This window comes from Typopeltis vanoorti, chromosome 22 (assembly GCF_054136105.1).
Source record: "Typopeltis vanoorti isolate ZY-2024b chromosome 22, IOZ_Tvanoo_1.0, whole genome shotgun sequence".
In the NCBI taxonomy this organism is placed as follows: Eukaryota; Metazoa; Arthropoda; class Arachnida; order Uropygi; family Thelyphonidae; genus Typopeltis; species Typopeltis vanoorti.
In genome coordinates, this window is record NC_143570.1 from 68,596,108 (window position 1) to 68,623,279 (window position 27,172).

General features: G+C 33.4%; 1 long non-coding RNA gene across 1 annotated transcript in view; it reads right to left on the minus strand.

Annotated features, from left to right (window-relative positions):
- Positions 1-1,858: 1,858 nt before the first annotated feature.
- Positions 1,859-27,172, minus strand: part of LOC150094476 (uncharacterized) — a 107,772-nt gene continuing 82,458 nt past the window's right edge. Inside the window, exons 2-3 of the long non-coding RNA XR_016550225.1 lie at positions 18,483-18,607; positions 1,859-2,205 (exon numbers count right to left, since the gene is read on the minus strand). This is a non-coding gene — a long non-coding RNA (uncharacterized LOC150094476). The remainder of the gene's footprint in view (positions 2,206-18,482; positions 18,608-27,172) is intronic.

The following is a 27,172-nucleotide window of genomic DNA, read 5'->3' on the forward strand; positions in this document are numbered from 1 at the left end:
GATCTACGAATATTAACTAGATACAGCGGTTTTCGAATCATCCTGCATTCAGAAAAAATAGTCTAGCGATTTGGTCCAGTTCCCGAAAAACTTCAATAATATTACCTATTCTACGTGTTTCGATGGTCTTATAAGTTTTCAGTGATAATTTTCACTGCAGTAACAAATGCAGTCATAGAATGTTGTGTAATACCATCGATCCTATAAAGTGTGACATTTTGTAGAAAGTACTAAAGTGTAATATTTTCATTTTTCATATGTCGAGCAAGGGTTGAGGGATGTCTAATGCTAAGGTCACCAAGGATGCTATGATACGATAGGATTACTATCTATCCTTCAGAACACACGCAATTTACAGACAAAAAATACTAGTTGTGGTAGTGGTGGAGGTGGGCGGTAGATGGCGTTGATGGAGATGATTCGTAGTAGAGGTTCGGTGTAGTGGTTGAAACAGTTGTAGGTGTCCTCCCGTGATGAGTCTCGTGACTCCTTGGAGGTGTCACGAATAATAATAATAATAATAATAATAATAATAATCTCCTCCGGCAGCATTATCAATGAAATGGTAATCCTAATGAATTATGAAATTGTTTTGTTTCCTTATTTATACCTAGATTTTAACTTTTTTCAAACAGCTCAGTCTATATGTATAAATTGCCGTAGTTTTAAAACTTATTCACTTTTGATAATTTGAAACTGAATTGTCAAAGAAATGAGCAATTAGTTCTTTAATTTAATGTTACCATTTAATATGCTCATAAAAATAAAATTTATTTATTTATAATTAAATAAAATAGTTTCATTGCAATTATATTTTAATGTTATTTATAAAAACAATTTCATCGAATTATAAAAATGGGTTTACTACTACAATTTAACGTGCTTCTTATAAAAAGTAAAAATCTTATTTAATTGTAAAACTTAAGTGGTAGTCTTAACAGGGATACTTTACATGATGATAAGGAAGCTTCTAAACGAAGTGTGATAGTTTTTTTTAAAAAAATCCTTAGTGCAACTCTGAAAAGAGTTGCACTAAATTACTGAAAAGTCTTTAATTTCAAAATGATTATTATGAAGGTGATATTTACCTTTGTTAAGTTTTAGCTACTAATATATACATTACATAATGAAATAGTTTGAAATCATAAATCACTAAATTTTTTAAAAACAAAATAAAATAAATAAAAATGTATGATAAATAAATGTGTTGTCGTATTTTTAACTCATCAAAATCCAGTCCGTTATTGTGATTCACATCAGAAATATTTGCTTTGTCTTTCCTTTAACGAAATGATTGTGTTCAATTTAGCTAAACCTCGTCGCATCTCATGACGCCATATTCAAAGAAACATGTTAAGTAGGTGGTTAAAAAAATAATAAAATAAAATAAAATTTAAAAAAAACAGCATTCTTTCTTAAATTTTTAATATGTAACATGGGAATGTTTAATGGGTAACATCAGGCAAAGAATAATAATAATAAAACCTAAAGAACAATATAAATAATGTAATAAATAATGCCATCTAGCGGTATTTGGAACTAGTTGCACAAAACAAAAAGCGTATCAATTCAAAGTGGTTTACCAAAATGAACTTCATTTTCCTGATGTCGTTTTTTTTTTTTTTTTTTTGTATAAAAGATTATTGAACATTCATAAAAAGATGTGCCCCATACCAATAATAATAATAATAATAATAATGAACTGCGTAAATTTAATTTACAATGAATAGGGATTGGCAGAAGATATGATTAATTGTTTTCATGGCGCAAGGACAGCTAAGGTTATACTGCGCCATATCAAGGGTTATAGCAGTACACAAGGTATAATAATCACAAGCATTTATGTCCGCAGCGGGATTTAAACTAGTGACCTGATGGTTGGAAAACAAGTACAGTAACCACTAGGCAAATCCGGCCTTAAGACTCTCACAGAGATTAATATTTACTACTAATAATTTATGGATCATATATTTGAATTCTTAACTATCTATGTTGTAGTTATTATTTTTTTTTGCCGATGAATCCATACATAAATTTTAAATTTATAATAAACAGAAAATTTAAGACGCTCCTCCAGTGACATTATTCAAGATAAAATAGCAGCTATACCATACTGAGATGAACGCGCAGGGATTCAACTGCCAGTGCCACCCGCAGTAGACCAGCGCTTCCCAAACTGTGGGCCGTAGGTTTTATTGAGGGGACCTTGAAATAATGAAAGCAAATTTAAAATCTTTTAAGACTAAGTAGATTTTGTTTATCTTAAAAGAAACATATTTAATTTTTATTATTTATTATTTCTTTTTGGTTATTTTTTATATTTTAATGGAACAAAAAATCACACATTGATGCGGGTTCACAAATTGTGCTTCCTGCGTATTTCGGCGATTAATGAATATTAGTAAACATATGCTTATTCATATAAGTTTCATTTCAAAGCAGAAATCTAAGAATTGCAGTTTCAAATATTTCACCCGATATTGACTTTTTGTGTAGCAGTATTGAAACACATCCATCACATTAAATTGTTATTAAACTTCTCTTATGTTTTTAATTCTTTCTTTATTACTAATCGTTTTATGTTTCATGTGCTTGTACTGCAAATGTACAATAACAATATATCTATCTTTATAGAAATATGAGAAAATGTGCCATGTCAAATGTGTATGTAAGATGCTAAAAATGTAATATTTCCATTTGATTTTTGCAATATTCGCTGTGTATGTTTTGTATTGAATATAAATACAATAAATATTATAATAATATATATCTATATATTAAAATTTTTTTCGAGGGGAGGCCGTGAAATATTTTAATTTTTCCATAGGAGGCCCTGACATCCAGAAGTTTGGGAAGCATTGCAGTAGACGACCCATCACACTCACCGAACGTGACCGGAAAATATGTAAAAACTGCTATTCGTCGGCTGACATGTTGAATGTGGAATTCCACCCATCGAATCGAATACGAATCTGCACAAGAACATTCAGAACCGTGGCCCACAACATGAGTTTCCATGCTAGAACTTCAATATGCAAGCCGACATTACTAGAATCAACATGCAGCGTCGTCTCCAATTGTGCCAAAAAACGTGTACAGAGGGACATTGAATCTTGGAAAGCTTTGTTATGGAGCGACGAATCACGCTGTAAGTCTGTGGGTGTGGCGGATGCCCAGTGAACGTCTTTTACCAGAGTGCGTAACCTCAACTATAAAACTTCGGAGGTGGCGGTGTGATCCTGTTTTTCTGGTTTCTCCTCAGGGCTCTGTTGGTGCCACTAACATTGAACTCCGAGAGTAATCTGAACATTCTGGACAATGCAATACTTCCTACTTTGTGAGGTTTGCGTTTCTAAGGAACTGACATTCAGCAAGACAATGCTCCGTTTCATATGGCTGCTGCTGTAACTCCGTGGTTAGTGGACATGAAAGTCACCACATTTGATTGGCCTCCACAGAAAGCCGATCATTTCAACTCTATTCAATCTCGGAGTAATCTGTGGGATGAACTGGACCTTCGGGCAAGGTCAAGGGACGTCCGCCTCACAAAAGTCCAGGACTTCATTATATGAGTACAGGAAGAATGGTTTCAAATTCCATTGATCGTTATCGCACGCTCGTGGAAAGTATGCCCGTAGGATGGCTGTATTCATTGCAGCGAAAGGATTTTTATTTTTATGGCGCAAAGACATCAAAGGACAGATTACAGCAGTACATATGGTAAAAGTGATTGGTCTTCAAGTGTATTTTAACATTTATACCCTGTAAAACGACATTCTTCCGTTTGTTTTTAATGCTGTTCTTATACCCAATAGCAATCGGTAGCATGATGTTGTGACAAACCCTTGATGCTTCTATTTAATTATTACATAAACCGTGGGATACTTTAACAGCTTGAAACTCATTAAAAATATAATATTCCTATTTTTAGCAATTTATCGTGATTAAAACTATTTTGTATTCTTTCAAATATATTCGTTATTTTAATTAGAGCAGTATAACATTGGAAGTAGAGTACGCGATGAGAATTTAATTGTTCTTCGTTAATGCATAAAGCGATTCATTTCCTAAGCAGATTTTTCTCACTTCTCATTCGCTGATAAAAGAGTTTGTTTCTGATTATTCCATTGTTTCCTTCATAGGATTTCGTTTTTGAGAAGTCATTGGAATTCAGCGTGGATTATTTGTAGGAAGGGTAATTATATTTCACAAACAGATAACACTGGCTATGAAATACTGACTAATGATGATGTGTGGTGTTCAAGATACAATGTTAAAAAGCAGATTATAAACATAATATGCAATTGATTAGTTCTCAGGAAGAGGTAAGAGCAGGTTATAAAATGGAAGGAAATTATCTGAAATTTTTTTTTTTAAATAACCAATCAATCTTGGGCTTTTATTGTTAACACAATGCATGCATTAGATGTTTTAAACAGTCTAGAATTTGATTATCTTTCTCGCTTGAATTGTTCATCCAGAAAGAATAGCCGTTCTCTCATGAGGATTGGCCTTTATTGTGAATTCTGAGGCAACTTGTTGTGTGGTTAAACAAAGATCGTATGGGAAAATTTATCCAACTAGTGTTTTCATTTCTGCTTAACTTACTAGTAAGTGAAAGCAAATGTTTGCTTTTTAGGCTTTATGTTCGGTACTTTATGTACTTTCTTTACCAGCTAAACAAACAGTAACAGAATTCCTTTTGATTACACAGTGTTTCCCCATGATATAGCCAGTTCTTTTTCTCTTCAATGACTTGCTAGGTTTTGCGAGTTTTGATAAAGGAATCGACATTAAAATAGCAACTCGAGATTCATTAGACATTCCATTACGTAATGATCTATGAAAAATCCTTTTATATATTACTGGTTTGCATTTCACGGCAAAGCATCGTGTACATCTCTCACTATCTTATAATGCTTTAATGAGATGCAATAAATGTTATAAAATATTATTTAATGTATATGCGTATACATCTCGTATTGTTATTAGCGAATAATGACGAGTATGTAACGTTAATGATGTAGTTGCAATACATTTTTTCTTGGGATTTAATAATGTATACAATACAACTGAAATACAACTATTTGCACTCATGCATACATTTACTTTATATTTAAGCAGAATCACCACGTCTGAATGTATTGTCACAAATACGACCATTTCGCTCAAATGGGAGGTTGGATGCTGCATCATTTCCCATCCATTTCCTAGGAACACTTTCCAGTTCGCCTAAATGGATGAATTGCATTGTATGAAATCATGTCCATACCATTTGTCGGCATAACTGATCAATTTTTCGAAGTTTTAGCAAGGTGTTATATTGATTGTCTCACATCAGTGAGAAAAGGTGCAACAATACCAATTGCACATTGGTGGAAGATGTCATTCATGCTTTTTTTTTTTTTCTGGAAGCGATGATTTTTAATGTTAGACATTCAGGGTTCTTACTGTACATGTCTTGAAGTGTCCACTTTAGAGTCAGATGACATGATGAAGGAGATTCTACAGATAAGGGTTTTAACTCGACATATGTCGCTGTCTGATGCTGATGAACGTGATCTTTCAGTGTAAGCACACACGTAAAAATTAGAATGTGTGTGTGTGAGTGAGAGACAAAGTGTGTGTGTGTGTGTGTGTGTGTGTGTGTGTGTGTGTGTGTGTGTGTGTGTGTGTGTGTGTGTGTGTGTGTGTGTGTGTGTGTGTGTGGCCTATTACGAAAAGGTCAAATAAAAGTGGTCCATTTTTGAGATCGCATATACTTGGATTAAACTCATTAACAAATATGAAAATAAAATCATTCCCCATATTCTAAATGCAACTGTTGCAGTTGCCTTTAATGTTTCGGTCCACTCACGTGAATACAATCTGGCAGAAACAAAATAGCACATAAAAATGTATAATACTGATGACAATTTCATTCTTGATAATAGATTAAATTTTCTATAATTCAGTTCTGTAATTTTCAGAACAGTCTTGAAACACAACCCATTGCAGTTCGATATATTTTATTAACCTTATGGCAGACAGATTCTCATAATCTGTACATGCAAGCAATAGTTTTACGGAGCTAAATATTAATGCAGAACATCTGACCTACAAGAATGGAAGATGTCCATCAGGGGAAGTATGGATGTCCAAAATACTTGGTTAATGATTGTCAATAATGTAGTACGGGAATCATTCGCACCAGTAAAACAAAGAACAACACTGAATGCTGAAAACAATTTAAATTAATTTTAATTATATTCAGCATGTGTCAGATCATCGTTTTAGAAATGTTCCTTTCATATCTTTCAGTAACAAGGAATGCTGCGATTTGAGAACGGATTTTTATTACCGATGACAGAGCTTTTTGTGTTCGAAAATCGAAATTATTGCTAATTGGTATTGATCATATAAAAACATTTTACAAATAGTTGAATAACAAAAATAATTAATTTCTGTTTTCTTATTAAGGATCTCTTTGCCACGTAAGACGTAAACTTAGGCAATTCATATTTCCGTAAAACCCAGTATATTTTTTGTTCTGTGTGATGCATCGAACTACTGAGATTTACTCTTTAATATGTGAATGACAATAAAACACGACTGTACCCGTTCCTGAATATGTCACTCATCGGTTTCTTGAAGTTTAGTACATATAATTAGTAATATAATGTGTAATACTACATAAATACGATGCGATCATTGAAGTATTTACTGTGCTTTCACATTGATTAAAAGAGAGGTTCCTCTTTGTGCCGCACTCATATCAATTGTATGCAAGAAACAAAATAGCACATAAAAATGTATATATTTAATGTCTATTCCGATGATCATCGGAATAGACATTAAAATGTTGGTCTAAATGTTCTTACTGCACAGAGTAAAATTCTTATTTTTATTTCGTTTGCAAAAGGCATAAATCAAACTAACTAGGTTAATTAATGATCACTATTCTTCACATCCCTTTGGTCGGAAAGACCAAAGGTGTGTATTTCCCCCTTAAATATAATTAAAATAAATTTATTACAATAAAAATTCTAAAACTATTGTTTTTTCTATCCTATTATAGTTATTTTAAAGCAGATCAATGTATCATTCTTAAACTTATGGCTGTATAAAATGAAGCCAAGACGCGCTTCGCAAGAAGAATACATTTATATGTGAAACTGAAGCTTTGTTCCAAATATGGTCTTCGCTGGGCATTTGCTTTCATACATATCACATGTAACCTTACTTTACTTTCCTTTTGAGAAGACGTTACATAAAACCTTATAATATTTCCTTCTGCTGAATTAATTTGCATTGGAAGCAGATGTTACTAAGTGGCGCATCATAGACTATTTCTGTTTTTCAATATAGTTTTCTCTTTACTCAGAAGAAATCATGCCGATTCTAGCGCTAATGGGAATATATTTTGTTCTTTTTTCAGGAATACTTCCTTTTTACTTTGGTAAGTCTGTAAATTGATACGTCTCAATGGTTCTAAACCAATTCAGCAAATTTCGGAAGCGATAACTAAATCAGTAGGTACACTAGAGAAGCAAGTCTTTGAAAAGCAATGTTTCCTTTCTTGTAGAACCGTAACAAAGTTAATAATTCAATAGAGCAGTTCTAGACGTTTCTCGATCCTTACAATATCTGATATATTGTTAAAATGATGAAAATATCATGAGTAACAAGAAAACTTGAGACTTCCGCAGAAATGAAGCTAAACTTTCGTTCAATAGTGAATTGACAAAGATTATATACATACGAAGAAATTTTATAAACTTGGTTTTAATCCTTTTTCCCAAGTAAGCAAACAAGCTGGTAAGTCAAGTTTGCGCCTAAAACATTTTCAGGTCTGAGGCAACTCGTGGTAAAGGTGGAGTAAGCTCTGATCACTTTCCTTAGTATCTCCCATAATGCAAAGCACATCTCCTGTGCATTTCTTTATTGAAGTCTTATCAGTGGGAGCCAGACCCTGAGATATATATATAAAAAAGAGCGGGGTAAAACAATACACCGAATAATAAAAAAGATGTGAATGCATAATAATTTATTCACATTAAGACAGAAAAATTATGCAGTTAGTTATAAAGTCCAATATGTGAAAATAATAGAGCTTCCAGAAGTGCTAATTCACTATTGTGAAATCTATGAGCGTAGTTATTATGTATTAAAAATACCCAAAATGAATATATATATATATATATATATATATATATATATATATATATATATAGAGAGAGAGAGAGAGAGAGAGAGAGAGAGAGAGAGACAGATTACAGGATGTCCTGAAAGTACTAGCATTAAGCAACATACAGCTACAAATAATCGAAATGTAAGATGTATATACACAAAAAAGTGATTGTTATAGTAAGATATCAGAACAAAAACCCGTATACGGAAAGGGATCATATAAGGTGATTCTTTCAGTTCATGTTACTTAACATAATCATTGCCAAAATAATAACGGAATTTAAGAATCAGCAATCAAATGGAACAAACATTTAAAAAAGAAAATTTAAATTTAGTCGGATACGCAGATGATGTGCATTACTTGCAGGAAATGAAGATAATCTCCGAAAACAATTGTTCCAGGTCGAATAGATATGCAGCAGTCCAAAACAATTCAAATATCAACAGAGAAATCAAAAACAATGGTAATTTCACAGTGCAATCAGATGTAAATTAGAACTAAATACGAGAACACTGGAACAAGTAATTAAATTTAAATACGTAGGATTGACTACTAACGGTGAAAATATAACACAAGCTGAAGAACAATCCCTGAAGACAACAAAATATCGAGATATCTAAATTAAGCTGTATGGAAAAATAACGATATCTAGCAAAAAGAAAAAGAAAAGTAAGAGTAAATAAATCAGCAATCCTAGCAATATTGACGTATGCGCGTGCAATAAGAATAGAAACATCAACTATATAACACGTGAAATGAAAACATTAAGGAAAAGAGTTAAAATAGTGGTTAGTAAAAAATGCAAATATTTATGAAGAAGGTCGATTACAATCCATGAACGCATGGATAAAAAAGAAAAGATTGGAATGGAATCAACATGTTAATCGGATGAACCCAAAAAGGATAGTTAAATTAGCTACAGACTAGAAACTAAATACAAAAAGATCAGGTGATATAAAATGGACAGATTGCCTGCATTGAATAGGCAACATGCTGAGGATTAAAGCAGAAGAAGGAGAAGATAAATACTTATATTATTATTACAACCTGTTCCTCTGTACCCATGTTCAACTTTTTTTTCGCACTGTAGAGTGCGAAAGTTAGACAGCCAGAAAATATCATTTTAGATTTATCATCATTATCAAATTCCTGCCATGTACTGTAGCATGTTGCCTATTCAATGCAGGCATTTTGTCCATTTTGGTCTATCAACTGATCTTTTCAGAATCAACTTCCAGGATATGATAGTTCTACATGAAAAAATTTATATCATTACTAACTTCCTATCTACAATTGTCCTCCAAATCAGTCTGTTACCTGTCAAGACTAACATTATCAGATCTTATATTTCTATCTTCTAAGGCACTTTTTACAGTATCAATCAACCTATATCTAGGTCTTCCTCTGGGACGTTTTCCTGCCAACCTGGCAGAGAACACTTGTTTTGCTAATCTTTCCTTGCCCATTCTTTAAGTGACCATACCACCTCAGAATAGCTCTGCTAACGCACTCCTGGAAGTTGATTCTGACAATGCCAAATTATTTCCTAATAACATCATTTTTAATATGATATTCCCATTGATGCCATCCGTTCATGCACCTTATCTTTCTCAGGACTCTCATATCTGCGGTCTCTAGTCCTTCGTCAAGTGTTTTACTTCTGACCCAGGTCTCAGATCCATAAGTTAAAATTGGTTTGAACACTGTCTTGTATACAGCTAATTTAGTGTTTTGACTAATTTCTCTCTTATTCCATATAAATGTATTCAGTTGACTTCCTACCATATCAGCTTTGTTGATTGTGTTGTCTATCGCAATATTTAATTTACCATCTTCACTAAAAATCATGCCTAAGTAACTGAAAGTTAGTTGTTACTTATTCTATAGGTTCTCTATTCACAATGCAGTCGATCTTTTCAATGCCTCTGTCTATTTTCATTGTCTTTATCTTGTTATTGCTGACCTTCGTGCCATATCCATTACAATAGTTATTCAATTTAGTCAGGGAATCTTGCAGACTTGTAGCGGATTTATTTAGAAGTATAATATCGTCCGCATAAAGCAAACATCTCCAATTTTGATATCAGGTTTAGTACCATTTTCCTTCATAATCTGATCCATATAGATAATGAATAACACAGGGGTAATGTACATCCTTGTCTGACAACAGATTTAACATTAAACCATCTTCCTGTACATCCTTCAATGCTAACTGCTGACTAAAAACTCAAATAAAGATTAAGTATTGCTTGATATAATGCCCCATTGACACCATATAACTGTAGCGTATTGAATAGCGTGTCTCTTGGCACCTTTTCATATGCCTTTTCCAGCTCTACAAAACTTAAATACAGGTCTTTGTTATATTCTCATGATTTCTCAACTATTTGTAAAGTGAAAATCTGATCCTGAAAACCTCTATTTGACCTGAATCCAGCTTTTTCATCAACAAGCTTTTCTTCCACAATCCTTCTCTCACGTATTCTTGTGTAAATCTTACCAGGAACACTCAGTAGGGAAATATATGGATACTATGAGAGCTCTACTTCCATCATCCGGAATTCGTCCCTCTGTCCAGGCCTTCTGAATTATGCAGTAAGACTTTTATACCTCCATATTTGAGCATTTTTCTGGTCAAATATCATCTGCTCCTGCTGCCTTTCTACATTTCACGCCTTTGATGGCTTTTTCTACTTCAAGTGTGGATATGTGTTCCTGACTGCATGCCTGTTGAATGCTTTTTTTTTACCAGTATGCTATTACTGCTTGTTTCATTTAGAAATGTTTCGAAGTAATTACCCCATACATCAAGGATATCTTTTTCTCCAGTTTTCATGTCATCCTTATCATCTCTAATTCCTTTTACAACACTCTTTCCTGCATTTCTAAGCATTTTAAAGAACCTCGAGAATATCTTGCCACCTTCTTGATATTTATTTTCTATGTTCTTCCCAAAGTCTTACCATGACTTTTGTTTAGCTAGTTTTACACAGTGTTTAGTTTTCTTACTTGTGTCTCTGTATTCTCTAAGAGCACAAGCTGACCTATTTGGCAGAAATGTTTGATATACTCTCTTCTTTTACTTCACATCTTCTTTATCTTTCTCTGTCCACCATGGAATTCTGATTTTCTATCCTTGCAGACAACCTTACCACATGCCTCTCTGGCTGAATTAATCAGTGTTTTCTTCAGGGCTTTTCAGTGAATCTCCAAGGTTTGGTTCCTGTTCTCAAACTCTTTCATATTTTCTTCAATAATCTTTGTGTATTATAGTCTGCAGTTCACATCTGAGAGCTGCTCAACTTTTATTCTCTTTAAAAGTTTCTTGCATGTTATTCTTTTCAATATGAAATTTCATTTTATCCTACTCGAGACTAAATAGTGATCACTTTCAATTTCAAATCGTCTGTACACTCTGGTGTCCTGCACCAGGGAGAAAACGTCACTATCGACAATACCATAGTCAATCAGACTTTTCTTATTCCTTGTCTCTTCTCTCCATGTGAATTTATGCACATTTTTATGTTGGAACATTGTGTTAGTAATAAACAGTCCATGTCCTGAGCAGAAATCCAACAGATATTTGCCATTATGTTTAGCTTTGCTCTTTTCTCCAAATTTTACAAAATATTTCTGTATGTCTGACAATCATTTCCTACTCTGCTATTTAGATCCCCAACAATGACCAACTTTTCTTTTTCCTTGCGTCTCTAAAGCCTCAAAAAATTCCTCCACTTCTACCTTAGTAGAACCTTCTGTGGGACGATAGGTACAAATAAGTCTCATTGTCCAGTTACCCATTATGATATTTGCCCGCATCACAAGACTGCATGTCATTCAAGAAGATTAGCCTCGTATTTAGTGTTGAATACTATGGCTAGTCCTTCTTTTCCTTGATTCATTGCCTGAATATAACATTTTGTATTTATTGCTCAGAATGATCTTCCCGGTTTTCGTCTTTTTTGTTCCAGTCGCACATATTATGTCGATCTGGTACTTATCTAATTCCTCAGCTAGCTCCATTTCTTTGCCATTCTGGCTTCTTCTGTTGATAGTACTGATCTTTAACTCTGGTGATGTTGAGTTGGGGAGTGTTTTAAGACTTGTTCCAGCAGCTGACGTTTCGCTGTTTTCCCCTGGTTCACTGGCGAAAACAACGGGGGGTCCTTGTTTAACCGGACGACACCCTAGTCGACATGAAATTCTGTCATATTGTACATTATTTTATATTTTGATTTAAGCCAATAAGAATACAATTTGTTCGGTCTAAATCCCAAATTGCCAGCCAATCCTCGTTCGTTCAGTATCTAATTAGATACCTAACAGGGTGCGCCACTAGAAGGTGAAGATCGGACATTAGGTCAGAAGCCCTTGTCGGCGTCCGCATTTCTTTAGACTACGTGGAGGTCTCCTCTCAATTATACAGCTTTGACCCTTAAGTACCCCTCATTATAGATCAGATTCTGGTATTCGGCTATAGGAACTATAGTCGGAAACTTTAAGGATGAAGTTCGCGAAACTTTAAGGATGAAGTCTGGCTGCCTCCTGATTTTTCAAAAGTTTGGGATAAAAGACCGAAATATATTTGGGGAAAAGGCTAATAGAGCACTTTTTTTTTAATTGAAAATTATAATTTACCTGTCTGGTTGTTGGAAAGAAGAGTGCATTCGTTTCCAATTCACTGGGTGTGAATGTTTCTGTTCGTAGAATAGCTTTATCTGTGGCGTGAGTCCAATAGCTTGAGTAACGGAAACCTAAAATGGCTTGAAAATGATCCACGTGTGTGTGTGTGTGTGTGTGTGTGTGTGGTGATTAGAGCAGGGTTTCAGTTTTTTTCCCTAAGGGTTAAAATCCTTAAATGCTACTAATACAGCATTCCCATAATAATAATAATATTGTAGTCAGAACTAAATTAATATATGAGAAAAAAACTATTTTCGAATACACTGATTGTGGAAACGATTCCTACTGTATTAGTTAATAGAACTGTTTTGAAAACGCCAACAGATTAAGATCAAGCCTCAGCAAATGCTTACTTGAAACTTGACTGCGTTCCAGCTAAAATAAGGAAAAATGAAAATCAGGATAAACAGAGAAGATTGAAAAGATTCTCTCTCTCTCTCTCTCAATAAATTTGTACATGCGAAATGTTCAATTTTTGTCCATACTAAATAATTCCTGAATTCATGTGTATATATATAATTTTGATCACGTTGATCCCTAACTCATGTAATTTTCTTTTCTAAATGTTTCAAAATATTTAGAGAACGATGGGAAAGTCGTGAAGAATGAGCAATAACTCTAATTGGATATAATATGAAACATGTTGGCCTCAGGAAGCTTTCAACAGAGAATGATGAAGACAAATAAGGGGAGTGTCTAAGCCCTTTATAAAACCATATTTATAAAATAAACATGGTTCTATAAAGGGTTTAGAAGAGGTGATTATATATGCAAGTTGCCTTCCAATATTATTTCAATAGACTTAATTTCTAAGAGAGTACACTATTGTAACTTGCAACATATTTAAATTTGCCAGTTACAGGATTTAAAATCACGCAAATATGAAGAAAGCTATAATTGAAGATTTAGCGATATGAAACCATTACATCTCAGAAATCAATTAGCATCACCATTATTTTATGAAGATGAGTTCATGTGTATTTAGAAAATTTTAGATCGGTTAAAAGGGACACAGATTAGTTCGGCTGAGTTTCCTTGAGTGAATTCTGCTCACAAAAGATTATAAAGTATATCTTTTTTTTTTTATAAATTACAGCGGCATCTCGCTAATCCGAACCTCTTTAGTCCGAACCCTCCAGTAATCCGAACTGCGGTTCGAAAGAAAAAAAATTTTATTAAGTATTATTATTTTGTGTACTATTATTTTTATTTAATAATTATTATTTTAACTATTATTATTTATTTTATTATAGTAAAGTATATGTTTTAATACTATCGATTGTACGGTTATACTGGAGGCCTATTTTGATGTACTGTGTTCACGTTTGCTTTTTTTATACTGTACAGTACGTACTGTATTGTCGGCATGAATCGCAAATCACAAAAAGAGAAAATTCAAAACGTGCATAATTTGGTTAAAAATATAAATCCAGATGTTGAAATTTCACAAACAGATGTTACGGAATGGATTACAAGTAGAACCGAAAGTGAATTCGAAATCAAGTCAGACGCTGAAATTATAAATATGACGCTATAGAATGAATTAGAAGACCATGATGACGATGAAGAACTCGAAGAAAAAAAAAAATGAAGAGGAAGTTGACAGTTTTAATGTGTGTAAAGAATGGGTTAAGCAGAATTACACGCCACTCCATAAAATTTTATTAAAGCTAATGCAGCTCCGAGAAGAAACATTCGAAAAAAGTTTAGCTTCCAGGAAGCAAAGGAAAATCAGTGACTTTTTTACAAAGAAATAAAAACTTTTTTGTGTTATTTTATGAAACTTTTTTTGTGTTGTGTACAAGAAAGTGATATTTTTACGCAAATTTAATAGTTAAGTTAAGTTAATAATTGCATAGTTAAGTTATGTATTGAACTATGCAATTTTATTAAATCAGAATCCTCAACACTACAGGTACATACAAACTAAATTTTTTACTAAAATAAACTTGTGTACTGTGTTATTTTTTGTTTTACATTACAGTACTGTAGCTTTTTTTCTATCAGTTACTTAATTTATTTACAGAATTAAATTGATGTGCCATTAGAATCTGATTATTTTTGTCTTAAACGCTAGTTATTGTTGTCTCTTGGGGGAAAATTCGCTAATCCGAACGAGCACGGTTTTTATTTGTTCGGATTAGCGAGATACCACTGTATATCATATTGTATTAAGTAGTAACACGGATGGGCTAAGGATTAGGTATTAGGACTGGCTGATTATCCCTCTTAGTCATTTTCGACCGTAGGTGACTTTGCAGACATTGCCCACAAAGTATTCCTGCTGAGATTTTTACACGGAAGTTCACCATTCCTTTCCGAAACCCCCAATTTTATCTGGGCTCAGGACTGGCATGTGGCTGGGACGTATTCATGATCTAATCCACGTGTGTTCACGGGGCCGGTTTGTCAGTTCTGGGGGAAGAAAAACCCGAGTTTGCGGATGAAAAAATCCGTAAACCATGTATATGTTTAAAGGCAAATCAAAATATAAAATAACTTGTGTAGCATTCATTAAATATTTTCTATTTATTTCTGCAACACCTTCTAGATAGTTAATACTTTCCATAATGTACTTTTATTTGGATAAAAATGCCTATGTTTTGAAATAATTCATTTTAGTGCTGCAATAAGTTCTAATATTACAGCAAAATTCTTTTTTTTTTCCCCGTGATCCATTTTCTCTCTCATTTGTTCATGCATGAAGATATACATTGCTTCCAGTGCACAGCTCATCATGAAAAGAAGTTCTTATTCAGCATTCATTTCTTCTTGTTCGTTTGCATTTATTGATCACGGATTCCTTTGTCCTGTTAAGGCGTTTTCACTCTCATTTCTAGAGATGTATGAAGCTCCCTCCACATACCGTTTGCCGCAAACAAAAAACAAAAGTAAGAAAAACGTTGTCTTTTACCCACTGTTTACGATCTGCTGAGCATCGTCGAATTAAAGCAAGGACGCTAAGGTTCACCACAATAGAAACGCGGAGAGAGCTCTGTCACCTTATATTAAACTTATGTCTCCGCAAGAAAGTTTTGTAAGTAATGTTACGCTTTTTTGGAGAAAATGTATAAACATTCAAAATAAGCCAGGGATTTCTCATTTGTACAGACATCGTGACGATTTTCTCTAAATGTTAAAGCATGATTTTTAAATAAAGAAAAACCTGAGAAACATTTATATTTAATAAGAACTCCATGAAGTCACTTGGGTGTATTAAAGTATACTGCATACTTTCTTGTCAGCATATTACGTTGCATTCATAGTCACGTCAAATATTTAGAAGAAGATATTCTTTTTAATTTCGAACTGTTTTGCATGAGCCCATTCATCATTTAAGCTTTATTTTAAGACAAACGTTAGATAACTTTCTTTCCCTTGTGTTATATTTGACCAAGAATATACTTGCGAAAGCAGCTGCTATTAATTTCATTTTTTCGACGTATTCGGTTTAGTTTCAGTTAAAGCTCAAGAAGCTGGCTATGGGGAGGGGCTGTAGAATAAATCTGTTAGTTGAAAGTATTCTTCAGCTCTGCGCATGGTTTGATGAAATATTCAAGTTTCCGAGAGAGAAAACTCGACCACCATAATTATAATGTTTACCACTAACAGAGAGTAAAGAGTACATAGATAATATAGCTATTGCTTTGGTTGACAGAGTAGATAACATCTCCGTTCTTGTACCCTGTATGGATGTTTTTCTTTAGGCTTAGATAATTTTTCCCGCCTGGCATTTATATGCAGTTATCTTCTTGTTTATTTAAGCTAATATAGACATTTAAGAAATGGCTAAAACTGGCTTGAAAAAGTTGCTGTTTCGTCTCCAAAGTGCCTTGGATTATGTAACATTAATACCGCGGGAGGAAAACTATAGCAATAAATTACGTACTACGACTTGCGAAAGTTCCTTGGGTGGGAGTAACATAAAAAATTATAAATATTGGTTATTTAAGGTAAATTTCATGCTAAGTATAAAGAAATTACTAGTTGTTCTTTCAAAAGAAAATAACTTGAAACTATATTTGGAATTATGATTTTTGTCACATTTCTTCTCCAAAACATCAAATGTAACAATGTTTTATTATACTTTTTGGACTTGCAATGCCATCTGAAAAAAATCATAGATATTGACCTCATCAAGTAGTGACACTGGTTATAACTTGAAGTAGTGGTCTGAAATTACAAACTGTAATTTGCTATCTGACATCTGTGAAAGAAGAGTAAATAATATAGAGAGTGTAATTTGAACAGAGAAAATAAACCGTTTACAGGATTCATAATCGTTAACGTAAATTCGTTATCGTTAACAGGATTCATAATACTTTGGAATTTTTAGTTGGTCAAATTATTGTATGATTTACTTTACTAAAATGTTGTTGGCATTCTCAAAGGACTCTTTTTTCCTGATCTGATACTCATAGAACTAACACTACATTAATACAATGTTTTAAATGAAAGCATAGCTGGAATTTTAAAATGTCTTTTTTTTATTTCCGGAAATTGATTAATGTTATCGCGTAGTGCTCTCTTCAGATTGATGCACTCACTTAGGTAGTATTAATTCACAGTTAACATTTAGGCGAGGAATTAAGCATGAAGGTTATGCAATCCACCGTCATCGTGATACACTTCTCGCCTTCTTGTGAATCTTGAAAGCCACATTTACTTAATATCTCTACTCAATAGCCCGTGCACAAGATACTTTATATAGAAAATGGAAGTGGGGGGGGGGAGCTAACTGTCTTAATATGTTCAGGAGACGTTCTCGTTTAAAAGTAGCATGGAATTTATTTTAGTATTATGCATATTCATATTTATATGAAGTTAAGCTAATTATAAAGAACAATAATTAGATCATATATCAAGAAGTTGATTAGGTGGATGGCCGAATTTTATGATCAAAGTACAGATGAAGGAAATAAATCATACATGTACTGATGTTAAGATTCGGTTTAGGAAATTAATTAGTTTATTTAAAAAAATCAAGACAAAAGAAATCGAACACACAGTTCTTCTATCGCTAACAGGTCAACTCGGGCACGGTAAACAGACAAACTATTGAATCTACAATAATTAGTTCAATCATTATATAGGTGTGCACACGCAATGTTGGAACAGGAATGAAAACTACAAGAGAAAATCGATTAAGATGAGATGATATTTAGAGAGTGGAATTTGAACAGGAAAATACATTTTTTTTTAATTCTTCCTTAATAAAATGGCGAAAGACAAACAGGAAGAATAATCTGGTAATTTTGTTTGTACAAAATCTCAAGAATATTCTAGATAACGCGTTCTAAAATTGAACATGTTGTCGTGTTGGTAAGTTGATAAACGTCCATTCTGAAAGTTCGTTAATTGGAAAGGTCCATATGAATCCAGTGGTCATATCAATACTTAACATACGGGTAAGAAGTGATTTTATCCACGTTGACATTAATTTTGGAAAAAAAAAGGACCAAAAAAGGGGGAAAAATGCATAATTTGATTAGTAAAGCTATCTTTTTTATGAGCTATTCAAAAATTGAACACGACTGTATGGCTTCTTGTATTACTGAATTAACTATCTTGATTAAAATAATTAAAATTAATATTTTGAATTTCAAACTAATTTTGAGAAACTACTTACCTTATTATTATTGGTCGCTTGTATTTTAAGTTGACGAAACAAGCGTCTTAGTTTTTTTCTGCTTTTACTCATAGGGGGGTGTGAATGGCAAAATGGAATATGTAAAGACATGATATGAAAACCGTCTTTAATAGAAAATAAAATGTATATTATTTTATCATAGTCATTTTATTTAATACTTAAAACAAATTTACATATTTTGAAAATGCTCTCACAATTCTAGTTCCATATGCAAAATATTAAAATAAAATAGTTTGATAAATATAGAACAGAGAATACGGAATACTAGAGCATATATACATTTAAAAATAACATGATGTGAAGAATATATATTTAAATATTAAAATGAACATTCATCAAAATGTCAAGAATCAAATAAACATCATTATATTAAACCTGAATATTAGGACCGCAATGACGAATGAAAACATGCTGTGTGCATGTAAATAGTTAACGATTATAGCTTTGGATCTTTGAAGGTGCAAGTAGCCACAGGTAATCTCATCGGCATTTTGGCGACAAGAAGATAATAAAATGCAACAGACCTTTGCAAACAGAACGAATATACATCATCGATTAGCATACGGATATGTATAAAAATCAGAAGTGTGGAGCAATGAAAATTCGCTTTTTACAGAGATGATTCATAGTACATAATCTGCAACTATGCTGGATGTGTGAATATAAAGGGTGGCCGGAGAACTGAATTTCTACCTGTGCACATGTGTTCGTTGTCGCAACGTGCACTTTGGAAGTGGCATTATGCTATGGCTGAGGTAGTCAACTGGTTTTAGTACATAGAATTATAAACTATAGGTCCTAGTTGACATTTTGAATAATTGTGTATCGTATTTTATGGTACAAATACACGCTAACTTTCCATATCACAAAGCAATAATTCTAAACTGGCTTAAGATAATAGTAATCAGATGGCTAACGTGGAGTCACGACCTGAATTCGACAGAACATCTGTAAGATGAACTGGAAGAAACTTAGGAGATGGCTAAGAACAACTTTCTTGATGAGGTGCACTTATCAATATTTCCGGAGTGGAGCAGAAGAGCTAAATATCACAATTCTTCAAATGATGTCCTCCGCTATTCATTGCAACAATTATTACTGCCAGAGGACAATACGTTATTAGTTTCTCTGTAAAGAGAGGTTTTTTTTGTTATAATTGCATGTAACCAATGTCGTTTCAAAGAACAGTGTAGGATGATTGCCGCTTTTGATGCAAATTGATTAAATCTAATAATGCATGTTCAAGAATGAAACTTAACCAAATAGGAAGACAATGACTGATTCCTTAGCACTATATCGATAGCGTACGATTATATTGTAATGTTTTATCAACCATTTAGGACTTTTTTCCCGTTTTGTGATTAGGTAATTTTAGACAGAATGCGATTCCATGCGAATTCAGTCCATATACAAGGAATCCTACCTAAGCCACCAAGAGTGGAGCGCAACTTTTCAAGCCACTACTCTTCTATAATATTACTTTTAAATCAGCTCTGTTTCTATATACACCATTAGCCATATTTTTGCTAAAAATAATCCATTGCAGTTTTTTTTCAATACCAGCATGATGATAAGCCACGTAAAATAAGAAATGTGAGCTAATAAATTCATTGGGAATAATACAGAAACAAAAAAGCTAATACAGATATGACTTTCGTTTAATCCTGAGTATCCATAGTTCAGAAAGAAAAAAATCTTTCTAGCTCAACTGAAATTCATACATGCATATAGCATATATTTTCAGGATAACGTTTCGAAAAACCATCGTAAGAAATCGAAGTAAACAGAAAACAGGAGTAGGTTAACATAATAGAAATTGAGAGTAAACAACACAGCACTGACAAAGGCCATAACATTTCTTCAATGACAATTACCATTATTAAAATACCAGCAACCTTTGTGATATGAATGCTTAAAGTGTCATGAATTATTCCCTGAGAAAAGCTGATGAACACAAGAAAATGAGGTATATACGAAATGAAATAGAATTAAAATAGAAATTAGCCAAAATGATTAGAAATTACATCAGGGTTACCTAAAAAATTGAACAGCAGGAAAAGAAGAAGAAGAAAATAAAAGAAAAAAAGGGAAAATGGAAAAGACCGGAATGGGAATAAAGATAATACAGTTTTATTCAGTTATTCCTTTTTGAATTGGGAGGTAAAGAAAGTTTTTCATCTGGTGCGTAAAGAATTTGTGGCTACAAATATCCACTGTCCAGATTGCTGCGAAATGCATCACATGAGAAGCCTACAAGAGAGCTTAATAAAATATGACCACAATAATCATTCTTTAATATACAAGAGCCCTTCAGCGACGATTGAATTTATTAAAAAACTAACCGAGTCATATACCTGTCTAAGATTTAAATAAAAATTTACATTTTATATAAATTCCAATCACTAAATTTATACACATGTAGTACATTAATCTAAGTACTCTGAGTAGGATAAGGGTTAATCCTGGAAAAGTGCTCTAGAAACCAGGAAGCGAGACATTCAAGCTACTTGAGGTCCAAAATAAGTAGAATTGTGGTCTCTCATGTCAATGAGCTTATCTACAACTTAAAAAAATTCACAAATATCCATACCTAAGTGAGATTTGAACACAAAGGTTGTCGAGCGAATTTGCTGTCCCCTTTCTCTTAAATGTTATTCGCTAAATATAGCCAGGCCCTTTATATGTTCAAAGAAAAACTTTGAAACAATCTTTTATTATTATTATTATTATTATTTGCTTTGTTTTGGAAGTAAGCGATGGAACTTTATCAACTGAAAATTGAAAGTAAAACGATGTATTGACTGTGAATTTTGGGAATATATATGTCGGCCGGTCTGTTTGGTGGAATAGCAAAATTGGAAATCCACTGTTAGCATTGTGAATGCCTTTAGGTGATATATAGTTTTATCATCATCATCAGTATGAGACCACTGTCTACTTACTAGAGGCATGGAGCAACTTAAACCTTTCTGTCTTTGGTCTCTACACAAAGCTTTACGTGTTATCTCATCCTTTGGAAACGTATAGGCATGTTAGAATGGTTATCGGTTTGTGTTGATCACTGAAGTTTCATTTACGCATTCAGGCAGTAAAACTGCTTTAGAAAATAGTAAAAAACAGAAACAATCATTACAGGATTTGCAAAACGAGACCTTAAAAATATTTGGTGAGTGCAGACCCTCCCCCACACACAAAACAAATGGTGTGATTCTTGAAATCAGCAGAGGAAACTTTGGTACATGAAGTTATTCAAATAACATTTACATATTTTCCCCTATGTAATCATGCTGTTAATATGTGACGAATAATTTAAACCATGCTTTTAATTATCTTAATCTCACATTTAATACCGCGCCAAACAGTATTTTCCAACCAAATTCCAGCGTGCCTACTTGGTACGATGGATTTTTATGATACATCCATTTACACTCATATTTACAAGTTATTTTGAGGGACATAATTAATTAATTATAAAAAATATGAGGCGACGTTTTTTATAAAAAAGTTATATAATTAAATTAAGTAACGCATGGAAATATTAATATGTGAAGTTTCAAAATGCTGACCCAAAATTTGTTTATTAGGTAATTGTATTTTATATACTTTTAATACTGCATCCTAATTATTAAGCTAAATAAATTCTTAGAAAATATTATTTTCTGTCATGAATAAAAACGTGAACTATCCTTCCGTGCATGTCCCTCAAACTGAGTTTTCAGTATTTCATATTTTCTTTTTACCTGATTCATGTGCCTAACTCTCCTTTAAAATTAATAACTTCCTTTGTATTTGACTTAATATAATATAATATATGAAGGCATATACCTATTAAATGTACATTGGGTTAGCTTTACATTAGGAACACCCACCTAATAACTTTTCTGTGCAATCACAGCTTGCAGACGCCTAGGAACAGGTTCCACGAGGTGTCGAACATCATCCATACGTAATTCGACCTATGTCCTACAGACACTCCGACACACTACAGACACTCCGTCAGTTCAAGCTCATTCCTTGGAGAAGGATCAGCAGTTATCGCACCCCGTTCTAGCATATCCCACACTTGTTCAATTCTGTTATAGTCAGGGGAATTTGGGCCCAAGGCAATGTGGCGAACTTCAATCACTCAGTAGTTGTACGAGCCCGATGACAGGGTGCGTGGTCCTGTTGAAAGATGGCACTGTGTTCGGGGTAGACCTCAGGCAGATATGAGTGGAGATGGTTGGCTAAAAGGTCTCTGTAGCGTTCACCATTCAGTTTTTGTGGGATGAAAACCAACGGACCTATGGCGTACCAGGAAAAAGCTCCCCAAACCATAACACCACCCTCTACCGGCCTGTTGAACCCCGACTGTGCAACCAACTTGTTGTTTACGCCAAATGCGTAAACAACATCAAGTCCTTCAGCATGGTGCAGCAGGAAATGGGACTCATCATCCAGACGATCTTCTTATATCTGTCGATGGTCCATTCTTCCATCTACCGACGTTCCTTCGCCCACGCGAGGCGTTTGCGATGCTTGGCCGTCATCATGAGTACCCTTGTTGGTCACCGGCTGTGCTATGTGGGTGAGCTATGTGACTGTTGCTGAGATACGAGTGGTGATACCCGACGATCGCCTGGATAATCAACCACGCGTGGCTGACCAATGTAAGCCCTTCTGTTGAATGTCTGTTTATGGTTAATTTAGTTCTGGTACACCATTGATACAATAGTACGGGAACAATGAACAAGTGTGGCTGTTTTCGAAACACAGGCACCTGCCCTCCGGGACCCAACTATCTTCCAGAGATCAAATTGGCTGAGGTCGCCACTTTTCTCATTTTTAGTAACCGCATGTGACGTTGATATCACATGCACTTCGTTATCGTGCCGAACATTTTAGGACTCTGCTTGGCCTTTTTGTATTGAAACAATGAATTTCCAATACATAAAGGCTAAAATGTTCTAAAATGTTATAGAAATCTAACAAGTGCTTTATCTATACTATATATCTCTAAAGAATTTTACTCTCTTTCTGGATTAAAAAACCGAGTTTCGGAGAGGCAATCATGCAGTTAGCTTATTAGACTATAATACGGTACCTAAATCTTCACTTTACCTTTATAAAGTATTTTTGCATCCATGATGGGATTTAAACCTAGATCTTTGCAAGTTAAGGGCACAGAAACTAATAAGGTAAGTCAGTTGTGAAAAGGTTGCTAAACATATAATTTTTTTTCTTAGTTCAATTTTAATTGAAACTGAATTAATTTTTTTCAAAGTCGGAAATCTAAGTTATTTGTTTAGTGCACTATTAATTACTTATCCTTGATTTCCGCATACGGAAATCAAGGATAAGAAATTAATAGTGCCACAAAGTGAAAGCACCAAATGAGACTTTTCATTGGGAATTAACAATTTAAATTGATATAAATCAAATTAAACAAATAGTAATGTTATTTGTACAAATTCTAATGAAATTTGTAAAATAGGAATATACAAATAAAAACTTAGCAATGAAATGAAATAAGTGAGCCTTTGTTTCATTCTGATGCATGGAATTCAGAATATTTTGAAACTCAGTGATAATGTCTTGTTTTAAACTTTTCGCGCACCATTTGGGTTTTCAGCTGTGTACTTCACAACCGCAACAATCTCGAGGATAATGTGGTTGGTCCTAGGCCTCCCGGTGTGTCCTATGTCTGTAGATGCGTGTGCAGGGGTTCGGTTTGCCTGTTCTAGAGGACGAAAAACCCGAGTTTCTTTGTGAAAAAAAACCTTCCCCCCCGTATGAGACAGACTAACTCACCTTTAGTCAGAAGAGTGCACATAAATGTTTCTCACGTCTTGGAAAGGAATCGAACCCAGGTCTGTCCGACCAAAGGACTTCTATACCGACTGGGCTACAGAGGCTCTCTTAGTGATAATGTACTTTGATTTAATAGTATTCCAAAACTCGTGCAAGTTATTGTCGACGTTACACTGATCACATGTTTTCAAGGAAGGAGCAACTACGCAATTTTAACAAAATTAGAGGAAATTAAATAGTAAGTTAAGTTCTGGAAACTTTCCTTCTCAAATAAAGAAGATTAATCTCGTTGAACAATTCGTTTTCTTATCTTATAACAAGATAACCTGTAAGTTGAAAGACAAATTTTAGAATTAGAAAACTTAGCTCTCCGGAGTGAATCTAATTGGAAAACTACTACGAATCTACCAACTGTTGTGCCATTAGGATTAGGGATAATTTTATTTCTTAAACACTATTATATGATTAAAGTTTCATATAAAATACTAATATTACATTATCTGTCACATTTGTGGGTAATTCGTTATACAGAGGTATCGGACATGAAAATTAGCTCAGTGAAAGAGATGTGTTTCTGTGACTGCAAATATTCACTTATCAGTAGAAATTACTCGGAACTGCTCAACTTCAAACTCTCTTGGGATTTCATTTCCCCCCATCTTTTTAAGGAGGAAATAAAATTGCATTTGATTTTATTTTTCAAAATTTAGTTTAGAAGTTTGCATGTTTAAATACTTTTAGATATACCTCACAATTTTTTTACCAAAATAATAAGTTTTCCCTCCACATACCTACTTCCAGGGCATTTTGTTTTCGAATTCCTGTAGTTTTGAAGGCATTAATTGTTTAAAGAAAAAAAATGAAAACAGAATTACACAGACTCTCAAGATTCTAACATACAAGGGGATAATTGAGCCAAAGCGAATTCGTACCTGTAAATTTATCGACTTCTTACCGCTTAGGAAGAAATCTTGATAAAGTAAACAAACTGTAAATATTCAAGAAACTCGGCAGCATTTGCTAGTATTTTAAACTTAGTATATAATTGCGGTTTTTCTAGAAGCTTAATCAATACAATTACTCATACAGCTGATATTGCTTAAAAACATCGCATAATAATAATAATTTATCAAAACAAAAATTCGACTAAACGTGTTATATTTTTATACAAGACTGTGAATTTGTATTAATGTAGGCAGTTTTCCAAAAAGAAAACTACTTTCAACGTAAATGGAAATTAATTTGCTCTTTTTTTCATTATAAGTTAATTAACACATTTTCTTTGTAAATGTGTGTGTGAAATTATACCTCATTCTGCCATTAAACTAGTGTGACTGAAAACAATATTGAAATAACTCAACAAAAGTTTAGCAAAATCATGAATACCAAATTTCCTTAAATAATTCCGTTCTACTGAGGAAAGATACTATAATTCCAAAACAGACTGCTGAATTTCTCTTTTTTATTTGAAAAAAAATTGAACGTGTCCGATATGAATTAAAATTCGGATGAAAACAAATTGTAATAAAGACCGAAATGCAAAATTTTCGTATAATGTATCCAGTCAGAGCAGAGTTATAATAAGTAGATAGCATACAAAATCAAATCTAAAGGGAACATAAACATTTCCCGAAATGAGGTAACATTTTCATTATTATTATTATTCATCCTTTATTATTATTATATTATCTTTAGCCATGCTTGGACGAATAGTCCATTGTAGCACGTTACTCTAGGCAAGCGGTTCTCAATCATAAAGCAAATAGCTCCGCGGGCGGAAATGCGCCTGCGGAGCTATTGGCATGCACCCATTATCAATTATTAAATATGGAAAAAATAATATTAAAACTGTAAAATATAAGTCTTCTCCAAGTAATAATATTTATTGAAATCGTAAAAAAAAATGTTAGCATTTATGTTATATTATGAACATTTTGTAATTCCTCTGTCTTTGAGCGGGAATGTTACCAGTTCCAATTTTGTTCATATGTGTATTTAGTCTACTGGCAATCGCGCGCTTGAGGGATGTGTCACCACTCCATCGGTGTTGTCGGCACGCTTTGACCATACGTTGACCATACATTGTTTTCTGGTGTTTAAACATTTTGGCCCAAAAGGAGTAATCCAAATAAAACACAACAAACCTGTATATTCAACAATGATTGGGAAGAAGACTTGTTTCACCCAGAGCAAAGAGAAATGTTTTTGCTTATTGTGAGATGCTTTAATTTAGTTGTATAATAAATGTTGTATGTGTATTTATTCTACTTTCATAGTTAATTAATTTGTTAATTGTTATCATTTGATATGATAAGCAAGTATAAATTTTCCGAGAAAAAATTATGGTTTCCCCCCCACTCTCTTCCTAATCTCGAATGAGCCCGCGACCACAACCAGGTTGAGAACACTTGCTCTAGGTCTATGCATTAGGTTTATTTACTGTATCATCAATATATAATTATATAAAATGATCTGACTTAACAACATATGCTGTTCCAGTATTTTGCTATATTCAGAGTCTCAGACTCTTAAATATAATCTGTAATATAACTCATTTCGATTTTTTTACCGAGTTTATTAATGTTCTTAGTCTTTTTTTTTCTCCCAAGTGATTAGTTCCAAATGACTTGATAACGGTGTTCATTTATATATAAAGAAAGTAATTCATTATTGATTTAAGGTATAATATATTAAGATAAAAGACAATTTAGTGAAAAGTGATTTTTGTGATTCTTATCCCCCGAAAGGCTGCAAACTATAGTACAGTACCGTGGATGAACTAACTGATTTTTTTGTCTTTTTTTAATTATTGTTTTTATATTTTTATTCATTTTGACCTGGTACATAAACTCTGCTGTAGTGACCAAACATGGACCTAT